This window comes from Arvicola amphibius, chromosome 6 (genome assembly GCF_903992535.2).
Source record: "Arvicola amphibius chromosome 6, mArvAmp1.2, whole genome shotgun sequence".
Classification (NCBI taxonomy): domain Eukaryota; kingdom Metazoa; phylum Chordata; class Mammalia; order Rodentia; family Cricetidae; genus Arvicola; species Arvicola amphibius.
In genome coordinates this window covers 89,271,477-89,294,671 of record NC_052052.2, presented here as the reverse complement: position 1 = coordinate 89,294,671, position 23,195 = coordinate 89,271,477, and positions in this window count along the sequence as shown.

The following is a 23,195-nucleotide window of genomic DNA, read 5'->3' as shown; positions in this document are numbered from 1 at the left end:
CTAAGTGGTTTTGTGGCCTCCTTATGTGGCAGGTAACTCTAAATGTAATGCATCTGGGGAGGGTGCTGCCTGCAAGAATGATGGAGGAGGGTCATCTGTCTATGTGTTACTTTCATTGGTTAATAAAGAAACTGTGTTGCCCTTTAATAGGACAGAAAATTAGGTAGGTGGAGTAGACAGAAGAGAATTGTGGGAGAAAGAAAGTAGAGTCAGGCAGATGCCTCAGGCAGATGCCATAGCTCACCTCTCTGAGATGGAAGCAGGATAGAATCTTCCTGGTAAGCCACCACCTTGTGGTGCTACACAGATTACTAAATATGGGTTAAAGCAAGATGTGAGAATTAGCCAATAAGAGGCTGAAACTAATGGGCCAGGCAGTGTTTAAAAGAATACAGTTTCTGTGTAATTATTTTGGGTAAAGCTCGCCGGGTGGCGGGATGCAGCCCACCGTTCCTTCTATACATGAACGCTAGTGACTCTAATCATTCAGCTCTTACGCTCTCACTTGACTTGGTTTTTGCCTTCCTTGAGGCCATCCTTCTCCTACCAGGACTTTCTTTACCATACAGCCTGTGGACAGCCCTGAGGACTGCAGGGACACTCTTGTGCAGGACTGTTCACAACACAGAGATTAGATTGCACAGATAAAGACTGGCTTTTGAATTTGTTGCCTCTGCTAGAGCCTGGAGGAAGGAAGAGAGAGCAAGTGAGGTAGTTGTGTGCACAGGTGGATTTGGACTTCAGCTTGACAGGTGTGGGTGAGAGGGGAAGTGTCTTGGAGTGAGAGGAGTCTGAGGCATGCTTTCTCAGAAAAGGGAGCATTTGGATGGCTTCAGTGAATCTCCATGTGAACCTAAAGCACTGCACAGAAAGAAGAGCTTCAGCACAGACTAACAGGGCAAGATGCTCCACTATTAGTGAAGAAGCTCCTGGCTTTTAGCTTGAGGAAATGCTCTTAATTCCTGCATCAATATTTTTAAATATCTAGCTTAAGTTTACTTCTTTGGGGCCAGGAGTATAGGTAAGCAATGTTTGCCTAGCATGTAAGAGGCCTTGGGCCAGTCCTTAGGCAAACAGAAAACAACCAAAACTGACAAAAATGAAGTACAAGGGTTACTTCTTACAATAAAGCTTTTCAAGAAACTTTCCACACAAGTATACCACAATACAGACACACAGACACTGTCACACAAGTATACAACACATACAGACATACAAATACTGTCACACAAGTATACCACCCATAAAGACACAAATACTGTCACACAAGTATACCCACAGACAGACACACAAACACTGTCCCACAAGTATACCACAAATAGAGACACAAATACTGTCACACAAGTATACCACACACAGAGACACACAACCACTGTCACACAAGTATACCACACAGAGACACACAAACACTGTCACACAAGTATACAACACATACACACAAATACTGTCACACAAGTATACCACCCATAAAGACACAAATATTGTCACACAAGAATACCACACATAGAGACACAAATACTGTCACACAAGTATACCACACACAGAGACACACAAACACTGTCCCACAAGTATACCACATTCAAAGACACACAAACACTGTCACACAAGTATACCACACACAGAGACACACAAACACTGTCCCACAAGTATACCACATTCAGAGACACACAAATACTGTCACACAAGTATACCACACACAGAGACACACAAACACTGTCCCACAAGTATAGCACACACAGAGACACACAAACACTGTCCCACAAGTATATCACACACAGAGACACACAAACACTGTCACACAAGTATACCACATTCAGAGACACACAAACACTGTCACACAAGTATAACACACACAGAGATACACAAACACTGTCACACAAGTATACCACACACAGAGACACACAAACACTGTCCCCAAGGCAGTCTGAGATGTCTCAGTGTCTTTTCTTATCTATTTCTGGAAGTCAGCAGAAAGTATGGGAGATGAAATTATCCTAAACAAAAATAAGTGAAAAAGAAAAAAATGTAGAAGACATACAAAGTGGGAGAGGGAAAGAGAGAGGGAGAGAGGGAGGGAGGGAGGGAGGAAGGGAGGGAGATAGAGAGAGAGAGAGAGAGAGAGAGAGAGAGAGAGAGAGAAAGAGAAAGAGAGAGAGAGAACGAGAGAGAGAGGTTGAAACGGTTTTAGTTTATGAACAGAGTGGGAATCAGGCAAAGGGCAAGCAAGGAGTGGGGAGGAAAGAAAATTGGATGTTTTGTGTGATGTTCCGCTTGTAAAGTCAGTGGCTATATTTTACAGGTACCAGTGAGTTCTTCCTGCAGATCTGTTAATAAGGACAGGCTGTGAAACAGCAATAGGAAAGATAAATGCTTTTCTGGAGAGAAATTTTAGTGCAGTGTGGAAAATGCGGAGAGAGAAAAAAAATGAAAGATTGAATGGAAAGTCCAGCCAGGGGCCAACCCACAGCTCATGCCCTAGTGAGCGCCCACAGCAGGCAGGGGTAGGAGATTCTCTGTGAGTGGATCCCCTTCCTGCTTCCACACCCTGGGAGTGGCTATCATTTTGAAGCTGCAAACCCTCAGATGTGCTAAGCCAGCACAGCTTGTTCTTGTCACTCCCCATTGAAAGTACGTCCTTCCATAGTGAGCGTGTAAGTGCTTATGAGTGGGGACTTCCAGCACTGGACACTTCCAGCCTCGTGTTCTTGCTCAGTTTCCTTTTCTAACCTGTCCACCTTCGGCCAAGTCCCTCTTCTGAGATTACTGCCTTTGAAGGCATTAGCTCACACAAGGCTCCTCAGAGGAAGCTACCTGAACCTTGAGGAGTGCCAGAACTCAGTCTCGCTCAGCTGACTTGGGGTGAGCGGTGCTCGAGAGACAGTCAAAGCAAGCCTGGAAGCCTGGAGTCCTGGATAACTGGAAAGACTGGCCATCTTAAACTGAAGTCAGAATAAAGACATAAGACAACTGTGAAAATACGGCAAAGGAGAATTTTTATTTTATTCTAGTACATGAGATGTACCTTACTCACAAGCATTTCACTAAAGGGTATTTAAAGAGAGTAGACGATTTGAGAAGGGGAAGGGGGTACAGATGAAATTGGGTTTTGTTGTTGTTGTTTGTGTGTTTGCATTGAAATTGTGATTTTAAGACAGTTTAACTTTTTAATAGATAATTTAAATTTAGTTTGTATGATATATATATATATATATATATATATATATATATATAGAGAGAGAGAGAGAGAGAGAGAAAGAGAGAGAGAGAGGCAGGGGGTTTTGCTTGCATGTATGTCTTTGTACCCTGTGCATTTAGTGCTCTTGGAGAGCAGAAGAGGGCATCACAGCCTCTAGACCTGGACTTAAAGCTAGTTGTTAGCTACTATGTGGGTGCTGGAAACCAAACCTGGTTCTTCTGCAACAGCAACAAGTGCTCTTAGCTTCTAAACCATTTCTTCAGCCCCTAAGATTTATTTTTGATTTATTTTAATTTTTGTGTTTGTGTCTCTATGTGTTTGTATGTGCATTTGTGTGTGTGCAGGTGCTCTCAGAGCCCAGAAAAATGTGCCAGGTTCCCTGGGGCTGGAGTTTCTGGTGGCTGTAAGCCACTGATATAGGTGCTGGAAACTAAACTCAGGTCCTTTAGAACAGCAGTAAGTGCCCTTAATCACCGACTCAGCTTTTCAGTGTTCCTTATTCTCTGGCCTCCATAGGCACCATCCACATGTGCGATATACATACACATACATGTGGACAGCACGCACACATGCGCACACACACACACACACACACACACACACACACACACACATACACACACACCTTAAAAATAGTTTTCAGATTTATATCAGGAGAAAGGTAGCAATAGAGATTGGTCCAAGCTAAATTTTTAGCCATTTCTATTTTTTATAAAGGGGGTGGGTTGAGAAATAAGCCTCATTAGAAAGTCTTCCAAAATTCTTAGGTGAACTTAAATACTTTCCCCTATGATCCACCTACATTTGTACCCTCTTCACAGCGTCCTGAAACTTTCAGCCTACATATGTGCATAAATTCCTGGCAAGGAGAGATCATGACTTCTTATGTTTGTGTTTCTGACGTCATGTGCTATGGGAAATATTCATAATAAGCTGGCAGATGGACTAATAAAGGTGCCTAGGGGTTACAAGAATCGCCGAAAACAATGGGAATCCCTTTGTTTTCAAGTCTATTGTGGAGCAAGATATGAACACTCGTCACGTAAAGCTTACTTAATTTCCGAGACGACAATTAAATACAAATTCATCTTGTTTTTTCAACGAATTAGGGATTTTTTTCTATTGTTAAGAGGATTGTGAAGGCATTTTCCCAGCATGCCGTCCTGCAGGAGGCATTGGGGTCGCTGTGCGTCCGTGAGTCTAGTTGCCGGCCTTGACCATCTTTGTGAGCCGACTGCTCTGTCTTCACGGGAAAGTGGAGGAGCTTCCTTTTGTTTTCCTTAAGTGTGTTTAGTAACTGCCCACAGGCACCATCACTGTCCCTCTGCTGGGGTAAGGTGACCTTAGGACATTGTTGGGCGTGGGGTAGCAATGATAAGATGGAGAGAACTCTCAGCCCTGACTGGGGAAATGACTTGGTTTCATTTGATGATTTTGTTGTGTTCCTGCCTTATCCAGCCTTAGGATCCCAAGCACTTGGGATTACAGGTTTGTGCCACTGTGGTCAGTTCTGCAGGTATTCATTGCTGTCATCATTTTTTCTTTTATTATATGTGTCTTCCCCCCATTTATTGTGTGTGAGTATGTGTGCACATGCATGTGCACATGCTGCAATGTACACGTGGAAGGCAGGGTGCAGCATCCTGGAGCTAGTTCTTTGACTCCATCCTGGGAGTCTTGGGATTGTGGTGTTGCCAGGTTTGGAGGTGGTCACCTTTACCCGTCTGTCCGTCTCTTTTCGATTGCTGGGCTAGGGACTGAGCCCGGGGTCTTGTGCATGCTAGGCAACTCCACTAAGCTGCACCCCAGCTCTTAAGTGGGTAACTAAAGTGACTTGAGAGAATCCTGCCCTCCCTTCACCCTGTTCTTCCTCTTTTCCTTTCTTCCTTTTAGTTCTGTTTTCTTGTTTTTGTTAATTTCAAAAGTGTCACATGTGTGAGTGCCCCCTGAAGAGGTGACCACATAGGACACATGGTGCCTGATCTGAGTGGACACTGTTCTTCTGTAAAGACTACAGCTTGTGGCACCTTGGCCAGCTCCAGCAGTGAAGCTGGGCCTCCTGAGGACATCTTTGTGCCTCGGAGGCCCTCAGTCTCAGGCTGCCTTCCCACGCCTGTGCTCAGTGTGGAGCAGCCGCCACACCATACCTGTGTCCAAGCTCCTGGGCAGTGTCCTCAACCTTCTCAATGTTGCGACCCTGTAATACAGTGTCTCATGCTGTGTGCCCTCCAATCATAAAATTATTTTCATTGCTGCTTCGTAATTATAATTTTACTACTGTTATGAGCCATAGTGCAGCATCTGATACTTTCACAGGTCTTAGGTGACCTCTCTGAAAGGGTCATCTGACTCCAAGTCGTCCTGACCCACAGGCTCTCTGATGGTCACAGCAGGTGTGGAGACCTGCGTTCTCTGGCTTTCTGTTATGACAAGCTTCCCTGGCAATCTCGAAGCTTCCAGACAGCCATTCTCAGTGATTCCTGCTGGGGGCTCAGGTTGGATTCCAGGATTGGGAACTTGTATATCTCACCCCTTGTCTTACCGAAGTCAGAGTATCAACCACTGACTGCTAGGAACCTACAGCTGAGCTATGCTGCGGTTTCAAAGGAGGGAGAATGGGAGTGTGATGGTATTAAGATTTACAGCCTTGACTTTCATGTCTCCGGCTCCCTTAACTCCAGGCTACACACTTCAACTGGAGTTCAACTAATGCTATGGGGCAATGAAAGGATATAAATCCAAGAAGGATTTAATTTCATTAAATAATCTGGTTTATGAAATCATGTTATTTCATTTTCAGATGGATGTCTTAACATGCTTGGCTCCCAAAAAGCTTTCCCGTCACTTTCATGGGACAGTTGACATTGTTTTTGTTTTTTGTATTGAGACAGAATCTTGCCATGTAGTCTAGGGTGACCTTGAAATTGTGAGCTTCTTGCTTCTACTTCTGTAGCAGTGTAGAGGGGGAACCCACAACCACCCACGGGATTTTTCGAGAGAGTGAGACAGAGACACAAGTTCAGGTTCTTTCTCTGGGACATCTTCAGGTCTCTGCATTATTCCCAGAAGGCTCTCCTCCCCTTCACCAGTTCTGAGGGGCTTCCGAACACCAGACTCCATCATACCAACCTTGGACGTGCCCTAAAGGGTGGGCACTGTGTTGTCACACAGCTCACGTGTCCATGTGTCCAAGGCTAGAGGTAGATTTTAAAATGGATAGCCAGAAATGGAGAAACTGCATTGGTTGTGTCTTACCCAGAAATTGGTTTAGGCTCCTCTTATAAACTGGACAGATTGTATGGCTCTGTTACTATGATGTTCAGAGTCGTTCAACCAACTGTTTAGCCTTTTTCCCAGCTGAGTTGTGCCCTGATACATTGTGAAAACAGGGCACCATGCTGTGCCCCTCAGCAGAGACACGGAAGGACGATCGTCTCTCTTTTGACCTGAGAAAGTTGGGGGAGGTCTGTTCTCAGGATGGTGAGCATTTGCTTTTTAGCTGACTTCAAGATAACAAAATACACTTCAAAATATTAGGCTGCTCTTGCTTCACTGATCAAGAGAGAAGGGGTTGCTTTAGATGTTTAATCTGGTTGGCAGCAGTGGTGCAGATCTGTTCTGGATGCTTTTTTGTATCCTTAGTTAACACATCCAAATTGAAGGGCCTGATGCCTAAAAAAGAGACCAGCAAAGTCCCCAAACTGGAGTCAGTCTGACACCAAAACAGATTGTAGCAAAAACAGGGAAAAAATGCATTAAACCAGACGTGTTTGAAATCTGAGGAGTTGCTGGGGACTGCAGTGAGCTGATCAGATGGAAGCATTAAGTGTCTCTGTTGTAAGTGAGAACTCCAGTTAATGAGGAGACTTTGAACACAGTTGGGGTAATAGGTTCATTATTCTGGCTAACACCCACTGTTAACCATGAAACAATGTTAAAATGCTTGGAGTCTTTGGGGTCTGAATGAACAAACGCTGAATTTCCACGAAATTTTAAGGACATGTTCTATTTTTCCCTATTAAAAAATATATATAGTTATTTCTTAAATGTGGCAAATCTCAAATGTGTTTCCAAAGAAGCAACCGAATATTGTATAGTAATACCTAACAGTCAACTGTAAGAATCAGTGCTATGGCCCCAAATCAAAGCACAGTGCTAACTAGAGGAACACAATCAGAAAGTGGGCTACGCAGAAGTGCAAAGGTTAGTCTCGCAGAATATACTCAAGTGTTTCCTTGAAGATTACTTCAAAAGGTAATGAAAAGCTCAGCTTGTGTGAAAGTTTGATGAGTGAGAAGTGTTTGCAATGGTTTGATGTAAGGCAGAAAGCACCACCACCCCATGCTGAACTGGATTTTTCTTGAAAAGGATCTGTGCAACCCAAACAATACTAATAACAGTGATGACACCCTGGCAAAAGAGAGGCATTTGATAGTGCACTTGAAATGAAGAATTGCCTGGCACTCTTCACGATGGAGGACATGAGTTTATTCAAAGCAACTTTGGATCAATACAAAGAAAACCAGAATCTCAAATACCAGACATTCTAACTTTAGATCTCTTTCCATGGGCTTTTATAATAAATTAGCTTAGCACCATGTGAAATAAGTGGTTATTAAGCAGGGTGCTATATCAGAATAATACACGTGACATCAAAGAGCAATTCCACAAAATACATAGTTTGCCTCGATAGAGCCCTGTGAGATTTGCAGTACAAGCGTACTCCTTCTTCACAGAGGAGAACGGAAGCCCAAACTTGTGATTTCTTGTCACTGGGTAGTCACTCCCTGCATTTTGGAAGTTGGAGAGGACACTTCTTGTTGTTAAGATTTCTGTCCTGCCCAGTTCCTGCAATCGTTAAGTCCCAAAGAAATCACACAGAGGTCTACATTAACTATAAACTGATTGGCCCATTAGCTCAGGCTTTTTATTAACTCTTTTTTTTTGTTTTTTTTCGAGGTTTCCCTGTAGTTTCTAGAGCCTGTCCTGGAACTAGCTCTTGTAGACCAGGCTGGCCTCGAACTCAGAGATCCGCCTGCCTCTGCCTCCCGAGTGCTGGGATTAAAGGCGTGCGCCACTGCTGCCCGGCTCTTTTTATTAACTCTTACAACTTATATTAGCCCATTATTCTAGTACAGGTTAGCCACATGGCTCGGTACCTTTTTCAGCTAGGCAGTCACATCTTGTTTCTTCTATGTCTGGGCCAGGACTGCAGAAGAATTGGCTACCTTCTTTCCAGAATTCTCCTGTTCTCACTGATCCACCTCTACTTCCTGTCTGGTTGTCCCATCTATACTTCCTGCTTGGCTACTGGCCAATCAGCATTTATTTAAAATATAATGGACAGAATACAGACTATGGTTTCACACCAACTTCTGGTTCAGTGTAGCTCTGGAATGAGACCTACAGCATTACACATGGAGACTGGAGATACAGCTTAGCAGAGGAACATAAACAACCCTCCCCCCCCCAAAAAAAACAAAAACAAGAAACAAAACCCAAACCAAAACATCACTTAATTCCAAGCAATGAAAGCATACGTTGTTACTACTCATTCCCTAGGACATGAATGTAGTGTAAGTCTTCATTTCTTTTTATAATTTATTTTTAATAATGTGGGGTATGTGTTGAAGTACCCAGAGACCAGAGATACTGGACAGCCTTGGGGCTGGAGTTACAGGTTCTTGCAAGCTGCCCGCTATGGGGTGCTGGGACTCTAACCCAGTGTGTGAATTGTGGACATCACTGTGAGTTGTCTGTGGGGCCACCTCTTCATCTGTCTGGCTGCACTGTTGGGCACCAGAACTCATCAGTTGCTTTCTCCATACTTCTAAGGAATTGGAAGGACTGAGAACTAGTGTTTGAAAAGTCAAGATGATGGTGAACCTTCAAAAGAGAGCAGGACATAAGAGGAAAAATAAAACCCAAAACACTAAAAAAGGAGGAAGGACACTGTTGAAGGCAAATGCAGCAAGTGTTCAGGGGAGGAGTCTCGGCTGTGCAAAGCCATGCCCACGCGATGAAGATGAAAACATGGCGGGCCACACCTTTTGTCAGTTCGAAGTTACTGCTGACCTAGACAGGAGGCTGTGATTAAAGGCAGGAGCCACAATGTCTTGTTTGTTATTATTACTGTTATTATTAAGTGGCAGTCACAACGTGTTTGTATTGATGGGATTAATCTAGAAAAGGATAGAAATGAGAAATGAAGGAGAAATAGAGGACAGCAGTAGGAGAAAGACTTTAAGAGGAAGAGATCTTAAGACAAAGGGCCCAGAGAGGAGGGGCAGTTCCCTGCTGAGATGGGGAGGGCCCAGAGACAAAGGGGACAGTCACCTGCTGAGATGGGGAGGGACCTAAGAGAGAAAGGGGACAGTCACCTGCTGAGATGGGGAGAACCCAGAGAGGAGAGGGGCAGTCACCTGCTGAGATGGGAAGGGCCCAGAGAGGAGAGGGGGCAGTCACCTGGTGAGATGGGGAGGGCCCTAAGAGAGAAGGGGGGCAGTCACCTGCTGAGATGGGGAGGGCTCAGAGAGGAGGGGGCAGTCACCTGCTGAGATGGGGAGGGCTCAGAGAGGAGGGGCAGTCCCCTGCTGAGATGGGGAGGGACCTAAGAGAGAAAGGGGACAGTCACCTGCTGAGATGGGGAGGGCCCAGAGAGGAGAGGGGGCAGTCACCTGCTGAGATGGGGAGGAAGAAAGTGACACCACAGGGATCTGACTGAATTGGTGGTAGGGATCCCCACTACAGCAAGATTTCCTGCTGCCTTTGAGCAGAGGGTGGGAGGACCTGGAAGTTGCAAAAGACAAAACCTTAAAAATAGTCATAGCTGAGGGATGGGAATTGTCTTAGGGTTGGTAGGCTTAAAAATGGCCAACAAACCATGATTGCTTCTTCCGTATCGCCCAGCTTCCTTGGGTGTGGGGCTGTTTGTATGGGCAACAGGTTCAGTGAAAGCCAGGCTACTGTTGGTTTTTTCCATGGATGAGTGTAATGAAGAGAAAAAGAAAGGGAAGCTTAGGGCACATGTAAGATTCCTTGAAGTCTAGCTTGGGAATAAACAAGTTTATTGATCATGGGGATTCATGGGCAGGTCTGTGCCTCCCAACTCCCACCTGCTCAACTTTTCACATCTTATATATACTTTAACATTGCAAGAAGCTTTTGCAGCTGGGGCAGGAGGGAGCTGTGACTCCAGTCTCAAGAGGGCGTCCTGTGGCCCTCCTGCCTCCCTCCATGAGGGGATCTTAACAGCCCCATTACCATAGACCTAGCTATCTGCTGTGTGGTTCTGTTTATTCCATTGTTATGACCATAGGCCAAGGTCTCCAGAAGGTCTCCACAATTGCTTCACAGTGGTGGTGCTGGTTATGTAACCCAGAACTACCATATGCATTCCAAGGGCAGTGCTTGCTTGGGACCACTCAGTTCAGCCGTGGTACTGCTGTTTCGTTCTGGAGCTGGCTTTATGCCCGTGTTCAGTGTGCTCAGCCTCAGTTTCAGGAATGTTACAAGGCTTACAGTCCTCTGACACATTATAGGTTCATGGCCCAGGCTTCCGTGGTGGGTCAGAGGTTAGCACTGCCTGAGTTTTGGGTTGAAGGTTGCATGGCAGGTGGTTCTTCAGCGCCCATGATATGCCCTGTTCCCTGCAATAAGTTCCCTGGGTGGTTCTTCAGCGCCCATGATATACCCTGTTCCCTGCAATAGGTTCCCTGGGTGGTTCTTCAGTGCCCATGATATACCCTGTTCCCTGCAATAGGTTCCCTGGGTGGTTCTTCAGTGCCCATGATATGCCCTGTTCCCTGCAATAGGTTCCCTGGGTGGTTCTTCAGCGCCCATGATATACCCTGTTCCCTGCAATAGGTTCCCTGGGTTCTTCAGCGCCCATGATATACCCTGTTCCCTGCAATAGGTTCCCTGGGTTCTTCAGTGCCCATGATATACCCTGTTCCCTGCAATAGGTTCCCTGGGTGGTTCTTCAGTGCCCATGATATGCCCTGTTCCCTGCAATAGGTTCCCTGGGTTCTTCAGTGCCCATGATATACCCTGTTCCCTGCAATAGGTTCCCTGGGTTCTTCAGTGCCCATGATATGCCCTGTTCCCTGCAATAGGTTCCCTGGGTTCTTCAGCGCCCATGATATACCCTGTTCCCTGCAATAGGTTCCCTGGGTGGTTCTTCAGTGCCCATGATATACCCTGTTCCCTGCAATAGGTTCCCTGGGTTCTTCAGTGCCCATGATATACCCTGTTCCCTGCAATAGGTTCCCTGGGTGGTTCTTCAGTGCCCATGATATACCCTGTTCCCTGCAATAGGTTCCCTGGGTTCTTCAGTGCCCATGATATACCCTGTTCCCTGCAATAGGTTCCCTGGGTTCTTCAGTGCCCATGATATGCCCTGTTCCCTGCAATAGGTTCCCTGGGTTCTTCAGTGCCCATGATATACCCTGTTCCCTGCAATAGGTTCCCTGGGTTCTTCAGTGCCCATGATATACCCTGTTCCCTGCAATAGGTTCCCTGGGTTCTTCAGTGCCCATGATATGCCCTGTTCCCTGCAATAGGTTCCCTGGGTTCTTCAGCGCCCATGATATACCCTGTTCCCTGCAATAGGTTCCCTGGGTGGTTCTTCAGTGCCCATGATATACCCTGTTCCCTGCAATAGGTTCCCTGGGTTCTTCAGTGCCCATGATATACCCTGTTCCCTGCAATAGGTTCCCTGGGTGGTTCTTCAGTGCCCATGATATGCCCTGTTCCCTGCAATAGGTTCCCTGGGTGGTTCTTCAGCGCCCATGATATACCCTGTTCCCTGCAATAGGTTCCCTGGGTTCTTCAGTGCCCATGATATACCCTGTTCCCTGCAATAGGTTCCCTGGGTTCTTCAGTGCCCATGATATGCCCTGTTCCCTGCAATAGGTTCCCTGGGTTCTTCAGTGCCCATGATATACCCTGTTCCCTGCAAAATGATCTATAGCTTCAGCTCAGCCTCACTTTGAAAAACCTTCATTTTTTTGTATGTCAAGGTCTTTCTTTATAAATTAACTGGGCAGATGAAGTTATTGGTGGCCCCTGAGCACTGTGTGTCCCCTAGGTGAGGAACCTAGAACTAGGGGAGAATATTGTAGGAACACCTGATACAGAGGACGGCAGCCTGTCACCCTCCTGTCAACCTTAGGGCCCAGGGAATTTATGAAATCCTTGAACAAACTCCCGTTGCTTAAGGCTCTGTGTAAGCTATAAAATGCACACTCAACACGTGATGTTTCATGAAGATTAAAGAGCCTTCAAGGGCAAGTAACAGCATAGGTTGACAAATGATTTCAGTACTAGTGTTGTCTCTGTCTTCAGAAAGATCTGGCCTCACTGCAGGTTTGAGCTGACGTCCAGCCAGCAAAGCTCTCTGGCTACATTTAATAGAAAGCATTAATAAGTCCCAGATTCAGTATTTTTGCTGCAGTTCTAGCTTAACCTGTAACAAACAAAGCTATAGATGCTGTGTAGCCTCAAGGAAGTTCTCACTCTGGTGGATCTGTGTGAGCTGGATGAACTATGGGGGGCTGGAGGGACCCACCATGGTAGGAATGATGCCTGGGCAGTCAGTTCTAATCAAGTCCATGATAGTATGGTATTAGGAAGGACTTCGAGGGCTCACAAGCCCCACCATTGTTTTCAGTGGATGCTACACACCTGGGGAGCCCGTTTCCCCAGGTTAACACATGACAGATACCTGCGAACAGTAGACTACTCCCAAAAGATTTTTTCTCTTGTTTTGTTTTTTTCTTTCCTCCATTCCCTCTTCGCAGAGTACTTGTGGGTACATGTGTGTGATTGAGCACTGGGTGTTTTCATGGAAACTAATCTACACAGTATCACCAGGAGAAAGGAGAGTCAACTACATGCTGTGAACAGCTCACAAATATTATGAAAGAAGTTATAGTAAGGAGCTGCTTGTTTGTTCCACCTGCCCAGAACCAAAATAATAACACAGAAACTGTATTAATTAAATCACTGCTTGGCCAATTAGCTCTAGCTTTTTATTGGCTAACTCTTACATTTTAATTAACCCATCTCCATTAATCTGTGTATCACCATGAGGTTGTGGCCTACCAGCAAAGTTCTAGCACATCTATCTCCGGTGGCTCCATGGCATCTCCCCGTCTCCGCCCTTCTTTCTCCTAGCATTCAGTCCATCTTTCCCTGTCTACCTAAGTTCTGCCTTGCTATAGGTCCAAAGCAGTTTCTTTATTCATTAATGGTAATCATAGCACACAGAGGGCACTCCCACTTGACCTCCCCTTTTCTGTTTAAATAAAAAGGAAGGTTTTAACTTCAACATAGTAAAATTATACATAACAAAACAGGTATCAAGCAAGAATTATAGTTATAATATTTATATCTGCTTTATCTTTTATCATAACTAAACTATAACTATAAATTCTTCAATTCCATCAAAGACTCCAGAAGGATATAATATTACCTAAGTAAACAGGAAATGCATTGCCAGCAAATTCCAAAACTCTAAAATTGACAGAGACATCTTGCTGCCTGGACAGTCACCCAAAGTTCCTCTGTATCGTTGGGGCATCCATCTTCAGCTTACTGGCCCATAGTGGTACAGGAGAATTGTCTGTATTCTGTCAATCATGTTTTAAATAAATGCGGATTGGCCCAGTAGCCAGGCAGAAAGTATAGGTGGGAAAACCAGACAGGAAGTAGAGGTGGGGCAATAAGAATAGGAGAATTTTGGGAAGCAGGAAGCTCCCTTGACACTCCTGTCCAGACCTGGAAGAAGCAGGATGTGATCTGCCCCACTGGAAAAGGTACTGAGCAATGTGGCTAACATACTAGAATAATGGGCTAATGTAAGTTATAAGAACTAATATGAAGCCTGAGCTAATGTGTCAATCAGTTTATAATCATATGGAGACCTCTGTGAGATTTTCTTTGGGACTCTCTGGCTGGGGGAACTTGGCAGGACATAAACTCCAACAAGCTGGCCCTCATGTTACAAAATGACACCCAACTTGCCAACTGTGGGAACTGGGCAGGACATAAACCCCAACAAGCCTGCCCTAATGCTACACCATAGTCAGCAGACTCTTTTCATGAAGCAGGAAATTTCAGACAGTTCAGCCTATATTGGCAGTTTGTCAGTCACTTTTCTGTGTCCTATAGAATGTCTGGCAGACTCTTTCATGAAGCAGGAACCCTGAAAGATTGTCTCACCTGTAGGAAAGTTCAGCAGTCATTTCTCTGTGGGTTCTGCATGTGCAGTTCAGTAATCCAGGCAGGAGCAGTTCTTGCCCAAATGGCTAACCAACTCCATAAGGAGCCTCTTCGATGCCCATCTTTCTCTTGAAGTAGACGGGTGCTGCCAGAACCAGATGTTTCTCATTGTTATGAAATGTCCTAATTTCTTAAAACATTTTAAATGCCATATTCTGAAGGTCTCTCAAAGATTTGAAGAATACTTAACTAACTGAATTATATATCTAGAAAACCTAACATGACTACAAGCTTGACTATTATAGATGATATCTATTAACTTATATTTCTTAATTATACATTAAATTTTTAAATGACCTGGACAAATGTAATACCTTAGTCAAGATCAGAAATACATATACATATAACAAATTGACCTTAAATTTGTATCAATAAACCAAGATCCATACCAATGAAAATTATTTATATCTATATCATATTCTCTTTTAAATGTAAACAAACATTTATAGGCAATATTTGGGAATATGGGCATAGTTTTGTTCATACTGCTTCCTGCTAATTGGGGGGCTATTAATCCTGTTTGTCAGATTTATCTCAGTCAGCAGCTGGGCAAAGTAATTTTTTTGAGGGTGTTCAAGGTGACCTTTCAGGAGGTCTTGTTCCATCAAACAATATTGGTCTGGAAGCAATCCATAGGTTCTTATCTTCTGTGAAAACAAAAGAAGAACCTCTTTTCCAAAGCAACATATCCTTAGACACAAATTCTGAAGTCAAGATACCTTTATAATATACATTCTGGTTTAGCTTAGCAGCCCATTTAATGAAATGTCTCTCTGTATTAGCTCCTTCAAAGTCAAAAAATTCAAAGAAAACACAATAATATGCATAATCCAGGCTCTCTGTGAATTTTCCATTTTTATGTGGCTTATTTTTCTTTACTCCTTTTAATATATAACTATCTGTACTCTGTCTCTTTAAAGACTTTACCCTTTTTTAAGCAGTAACTTTATTTTATGACTCTCTATACTCTTTTTCTTTTCTCTCCCAAGCCTATGTACATTTTTCCAACAATGTGCCTCATCTGTATTTGTCTTTATTGCATAACTGTAATTATTTTCTGACCAGAAGCACTTCTTAAAATGCCAAGAGCTTCTTAAAACTTAAGCTGCAGCATTACTAGGTCAAATACAGTACTTCCTGCTTGCTTGCCCAGTCTAAAACTTAAGCTGTGCCATTACTATGATATATGTGGTACTGCCAGCAAGTGCTGTGGGATAATGTTTTTGTACTCTGTAAAGATTTGTCACTCATATTGGTTTGATAAAATACTGATTGGCCATTAGCCAGGCAGGAAGTATAGGTGGGGCAACCAGACTAAGAAAATTCTGGGAAGAGAAAAGGCAGAGACACAGTTGCCACCCAGATACAGAGAAAGCAAGACAAGAATACCTCACTGAGAAGGTACCAAGCCACATGGCTAAACAAAGATAAGAATTCTTGGTTAATTTAAGTTGCAAGAGCCAGTTAATAATAAGCCTGAGATAATAGGCCAAACAATTTACAATTAATATAAGGCCATGTGTGTTTCTTTGGTACTGAACAGCTGTGGGACCAGCTAGGACAGAAACTTCTATTTACAAACAAGATTTATTTTCTATGTAGCAGCAAGTCCTCTAGATGTCTAGGATAGAGGAGACTTTGAAAGAAAATAGATGGGTACTTCTGGCTTCTCCCCAAAGAACTGCTGTATCAGTCTTTCCCTTGGGTCATATTGTAGTACTACAAATCCAACATTGTTGAAGAATATTATTTTAAGGTGTATTACTTTTATTTATATTGCATTTGTTTAACTTTGTGAATCTGTGTTACTGTGCCTGTCTAAAGACCCTGATGGTCTAACAAACAGCTGGATGGCCTATAACAAGGCAGGAGAGAGAAATAGGTGGGGCTGACAGGCAGAGAGAATAAATATGAGGAGAAATCTGGGGAAAGAGGGTTAAGGGACATGAGAAAGGAAGGAGGAGGGCTTCATGGAACAAATACCCAGCCACCCAGCTGCACAGTCAGACACAGAGTAAGAAGGAAAAGAAAAGGCATACAAAATGGAGAAAGACAAAAGCCCAGAAGCCAACAATAGATGAGATAATTTAAGTTAAGAAAAGCTGGCAGGAAACAAGCCAAGCTAAGGCCAGGCATTCATAACTAAGATTAAGCCTCTGTGTGTGATTTATTTGGGAGTTGGGTGGCATGCCCCCAAAAGAGCAAAGAGCCAAAAGAAAAAGAGCAAAATATCACATACCACTACGTAAATTTATTCTATTGTAAATTCCTAGACATTTCTATTTACTAGAATTTTTATTTTATACTTTATGATTTAAAATATCTTCTATAGTACCAGACAATAAAATATAATTAAAAGTTATTTTTCCTTTGGTTTCTATAGGATAGATACAAAGTTCATGCTTATTTTTTTTCTATTTTCTGGTAAGCCTAGAATTTTATGACAAGATATGATAGTAAGTTTCACTTATGATATGGTGCATTATATTTGCATGAGATGGGATATGTTTTTCTTAAGTAAAAATTTTCAGTATATGGACACATATGCACACTTTTACACACAGGTTATACATTTTTAGTAAATGATTGCAAAATCCAAATGCTCTTTTATTTGTGAGTTTTGGGTGCTGACATGACACTCCAAAAGTTCAGATTTGGGGGGCTGTTGCCATACAAAAAAGTTTCACACTAGCCCAGAATGGAGTATAACAAAAGTTTGTTTATTAGGGGATAAACTCAAAGAAAGGGTAGTGATCCACAGTTATCTGCATGCACTGGGAACTGGAACCAAATCCAGCAGCCAACGGGCTTATGCATGCTTTTATGTCTGCATTTTAGTACATGAGACCATGCCCAAAGTGGGCCAGTATCTTAAAGATTATTGGCTGAAGGAGTTCCCCTTTTGTCTAAATAAGAGAGCTCTAAGTCTAATACAAAATCATATATAATAAGAACAAATATTAAGTATAAAAATTAGAATTACAATCAGTATAAACAACATCAAGTAAGAAACATATGCTAGATGTTTTAATAGTTACCCTATTCTAAGGAGTCTAAGACTTATACTAGAAATGGCTTAGGTAAGTTCATGAGAAGAAAGTAACTCTGGCTATCTAATCTTTAACCCCATCAAAGACCTGAGAAAGGAAATACTACTACTTGAGGAAACAGGAAGTACAATCAAACAACTTTCAAAAGGTGCAAGAAATGACAGAGACAACTGGCTACCTGGGCAGTCACCCAAAGTCTCATCTACAATGCTGGGGCAACCAACTTTGGCTAAGGCCTAGAGTATCTGGCAGACAATTTTCAGAAGCAGAAAAATTTGAAAAACTGTCTTACCCTGCCTTGACAAGGTTTGGTACTCTTTTTGCTTATATCCTGCTTGTCCAGTCTGGATGACATGGTATACTTTGTCAGTGGTTCAGGCAGGGGCAGTTCTTTGCTCAAAGGCCAGTTTTGCCAAGAAGAAAACAAGCTCCAAGTAGAGTGTCTTCAGTGCCCAACATTCTCTTGGAAATAGATCGGTGCTGCCAAGAGCAATCGTGTCTCATGTCAACAGAATCCTAAGCTATTTAAATACCATATTCTATAGTTCTTTGAAGTGTGTGAAGATTACCTATCTATGTGGAATACAATCTCTATGCATCTAAAGAAACTGATTAGTCTTACTATAAGTATGACAAATATGGATGACCTGTAATTCTTAATATCTATATAGCTTAAAGACTAAGGTTTCATATTAAAATATTAAACAATATTTACACAACATGTGTGTATATGTATACACATGCATACACATGTGTGTGAGTGCACACACATACAGAGCATCTCTCCTCCTTCTTTTCCTTCTCTTCCTCTTCTGCACTACTGAGGATTGAACCCAGAGCCTTGTGAATGCTAGTTAGGTACCATAATACTGAACTATATACCTAGCTTACATAACACTATTATTGTAATGAAACATTATGTCCCCTATTATTGTACTCTATGCACTAAAAGACCTTTTTTTGTACCTTTGTTTTTGTTTGAAATCAAGTTCTGTGACTTCCAAATACATATTTACTCTGAGCCCATGATCTGTGGAGGCTCATGGTGAATTATTGCTGGCTGATGCAGGGTGCTCTGGCCCTCTGCACCACCACCTTTTCCTCCTCACCAAGCAGGGGGTAATGTGCCCTAGAGACAGACGAGGACAAAGGTCTGTGTCAGGGAGGATAAGTTAAGAGTTCAAGAACACAGCCCCAGAGAGCTGGGTCTTCCCAGAGGAAGGAGATGGCTGGTCCGAAGGGAGCCTGCACAGATGTGCAGGGGTTTTGTCGTGGACTCTGTAGAATCAGTTGCTGAAAATGGATTGGGCCTGGAACAGTGTCGACTTCATCTTCAAGATTCAATGTGTAAGTTGGGTGTGGTGTTACACACCTGCAGTCTCCATTCTCAGGAGGCGGCAGGAAGCTTTCTTGTTTAAGGCCACCCTGGGCTACTTAGTGAGACTTCATATTAAAAATCAGTCGATGCACCCCTATTCTAGCATAATATGTCAGTACATATCCACAAGAGTGCAGAGATGCCAAATAGACATCCAGATTTCCCCATGTCAGTCAAATATACCAAACCCTCTCTTAGGGCGGAGCTACAACATGCTTTGACAGGGCAGCCATCCTGAACAAAGAAAAAGATGGGTGGAAGTAAGCCCTGGGATAGCCCTTCTGTTTCTTCAGTGCTCAGGGGTTTTGTTGCCCTGGGATAGCCTTCTGTTTCTTCAGTACTCAGGGGCTTTGCTGCCCTGGGATAGCCTTCTGTTCTACATTGCTCAGAGGTTTTGTTGCAGATAGAAGTGTGAGGGATGCAGATTTCTGACCCCAGCGTTTCCTTGTTTGGGATTTGATGTCTATCATGACTGTCATCAAAGCGTGACTGCATTTGTGCTCAGTTGTCAGCAAAACAAAAGCAGCCCTGTCGGTGCTCAGCCATGTTTGGTCTCCTTCACTGGAGCAGTGTGGCTTCATCCCATGGAGAGTCGGATGGTCCCCTCTTTCTTACTGGGTACTTACTCTTTGGCTAAAGCTTCCTGTTGAGCCTGTAGACCCAAGTGTTTCAAGACCCCAGTGTTTCCCCCACTGATATCCAAGTTTCTTCTCATCCTTTCTCCTTCTTTTTTACTTAAAACAAAACAAAACAAACAATAACAGCAACCTTTTCATTTCCTTCCTTAAGAACCCTGGAGCCCAGACAACACAAACGCAGAGGACTGGCTCAACTTAATACATATGCTGGAGCAAAAGTTCACTATCCTGCAAATAAAAGGAAACAGGTCCCGAAGATACCAGGCAACTTACCTTTGAATTCTTGGGACATTGTTACAGGACTGTAGGGGTGCTGAGGAAACAGACAGGATTGTCTGAAGTTATTAAACTTCCCAGCTCACTGGGACTCAAAATTATTCCTACTTCCTTTCCGGTGGGATTGTGCCTGTTGCTGCCTCTTTGGTGTTAGTAGGGGCTGCTCAGGGCATTGTCAAGTGCTTAGCAACCCATTCATGAGCACCATGGGGATGGAAGGTGTGCAAATGAGCCTCCAGTCAACTTGCAAAAGTCAACAGTGCAGTGCACTCTTCCACAGCTCCCGCCAAGCAGGTTCCCAGCCACCCTGCTGCTTGTTAAACATCCCGTAAAGTAGGCGGGGTGGGGGGGGGTGGGATGGGGTCTGGGGGGGGGTGACCTCCTCTTTGAGCACTATAGCTTTCACAGGTCCCAGCACAGGTCCCAGTGTTCTCCCTGGAGGGGGCTGCAAGACAGTGAACCAAACTAGAGAGTCCAAGCAGACAAGAAGTAGTGATGGCAGGGGTCGCTAGCTGTTTGTAGCTCCCGCTTCCGCTTCCGAGAGCAAGGGCACTCGATGTGAGTTTACTCACTGGTGCCAATTCAGGGATTCCAGACTCTGTCTCAGAAGATATGAGAAAGAGAACAAAACCCGCCAAAGGTGTGCAAGGTTGAAGCTGGCAGTCTACTTCAATTTTCTGCAACATGAGAAATATCCTATTTGTGAACAGAAGTGTGCTGTCATTAGGTACTCTTTAATGATACATCCTTCTAATGGGGTCTGTCTGCTGCAGAGGAGACATGACAGAAAAAACCTGTCCACACACCACACACACACACACACACACACACACACACACACACACTCACTCACACTCACTTGCACACACACAGCTGCATTTTTACAGATTAGCTGTTTAAGTGGTCAAGGGCAGTTAGGTCTAATTAATGTGAACTTAGCCCCTTAAGTTAATAAACCCTCCCATGGGGCCTATGACTTGAGGGTGAAAGGAAGTTGTCTATTTAATAGCTAAGAAACAGCTTTTGCCTCTTTACTGTGTCGGGTCCTGGATTTCTCATGTTGAGCATGAACCACTGCTTTGATTTGCCTTATTCACTGTTTATTCTTTACTTTGAATACTTAAATGAAAAAATCTAGACCAGTCTTTGTTATGTGAAATGAAGAAAATGGAATTCATAGCCTTTTATAGAAGACTTGATTTTTTTCTTTAAACTTAACTATTTCCCTTGTTGCTTGTAACCCAAGAGGTAAATACATTCCTTATCGGATGACCAATGCTTTGACCGAGGCACATGTGTACTGTGAGTTATTATTTAGACTAAGACAGACTTGACACAAAGCACAGTAGCGTCCAGTGGCCCAGGCCCCTGGTAAGAAGTGCAAAGGTAAGAAGCTTTAGCATAGACGTCCCCAACATGTGAAAGAATTAACAATAAAGAAGAACTTTCTTTAAGTACCAATTTTCTACGAAGAAGGAACTTAAAACTTAAACACTGAAATGTATCAATAAAAACTCAGCTGAGCAAGCCCTAGCCAGACCAAATCCCAGCATGGAGGTGGGGAACCAAGGTCCAGCCTAGCCAAGGAGCTATTGGCAAGTATTAGCTTAGGGAGGAGGGAGTCAGTGTTTTCTAAGAGTATAGTTTCTGATAAGTCCAACCACACTCCTATGGAAGGCCAGGCAGCCAAGAATATTTGTTCAGCACAAGTTGATCTTGATGGGTTCCAAACAAAAAGGACAGAAAGTTGGAGCAGTGGGGAAAGGAGTGTGGGCCTGGGGAGAGTTGGGGAGGGTGAATGTGATCAAAACACATTGCACACAATTCTCAAAGAACTAATAAAATTATTTTCAAAATTTAGTTCTGACAGAACACGGAGAACTGGTGAAAATCCCCTTTAAAATAATTAAAACCAGCTTTACAGCACTGCATTGAAGTTGATTTAAACGGAGCAAATTGGAAAAACAACTAAGGCGTGAATTGTGGGTTTATGTGTTTGCATTTAGTGGCATTATTTTCTCACACTTCCATGTCTCTCAGCTGAGTGTTTCTAGGTTCCTAATTTTTTTTGTCTTTTTTTTGTCTTTGGTTTTTTTTTTTTGTTTTGTTTTGTTTTTTTTTTTTTTGGTGTGGAACACACAACAAACTATCTCACCATACCAGTTCAGCTGTAGAGCTAGGTTCCCATGGTAGCGCTTCAGGGAAAACAGCCTCTGATTAGTGTTGTTTAAAAAAATGAAGTTTTATATGTAATCAATTGTTGTTCTTCTTTTCGGCGTGGGGTGTATCAAGCGGAGCCGGAGGAAGGGAGACCCAGGATGCGACCACGTGCGCGGGAGGATTATTTATTAAGGAAGGGTGTGCTCGACAGTGCGGGTCAAGGGAGGGAGGAAAAGAAAGAAAGAGGGGGATGGATTTAACACTGGTATATATAAGAATCTGCGTAGGCGTGGTTGTCCGTTGTGGTGTTTCTGGGAAATGTAGTCTTCCAGTCCGGCGGGGTGAAACTGATCCTTCTGGGAGGTGTGGTCCTCATCCCATGAGAATCACATCAATCATATGCAATTTTTCTATAATTGATTGAAATGGAGTGAAACTTTGACTAGAAAGCAAATCTCTCTGGGCTCAGTTCTCTTGCTTTGTGCTGAGTTAACACTCGCCTTCCTTGGAGGTCGCACGGCTGAGCAGCTGTATATTCTGAGTTAGGCTACAGCTGACTTAACACTTGGGAGGTGTGGGGCACGAGGACGAAGGCCATCCAAGCTGTTCATCTGGAGCTTGAGAGCTGCTTCGTGTTCCTCAGACCAGATGGAAGCGGTGACTCGCCACTTGTTCCCACACAGGTGTCTGATGGGTAATTTATTTGAGGTCAAATGACCAAAGCCATGCTTGACTGCCTCATTAATAATCTCTCCATTGTGTTTTCAGTGATTGGCATATTGCATGGTGGCCAAAACAAACCTGGCTTGGTGACAAGATGTTGACAATATATTCTTCTTCTTCTTCTTCTTCTTCTTCTTCTTCTTCTTCTTCTTCTTCTTCTTCTTCTTCTTCTTCTTCTTCTTCTTCTTCTTCCCAAAGGCTGAGAAATTATATTTTGGCATTGAAAGAGATTATGGAAAAATATCCCTGAAACTTATATTTCTTAATTAAGAGCCAATAGTTGTTTTTAAATAATAATATTAGTAGATGAAATATTATTTTTTCTATTTCTTTTTTATTGATTTTTATTGACCTTGATATTTTTCTCTGCTCCCCTCCCTGCCTCTCCCCTCCCCGCTTCAACCCTCTCCCAAGGTCCCCTTGCTTACAATTTACTCAGGAGATCTTGTCTTTTTCTACTTTCTACTTCCCATGTAGATTAGATCTATGTA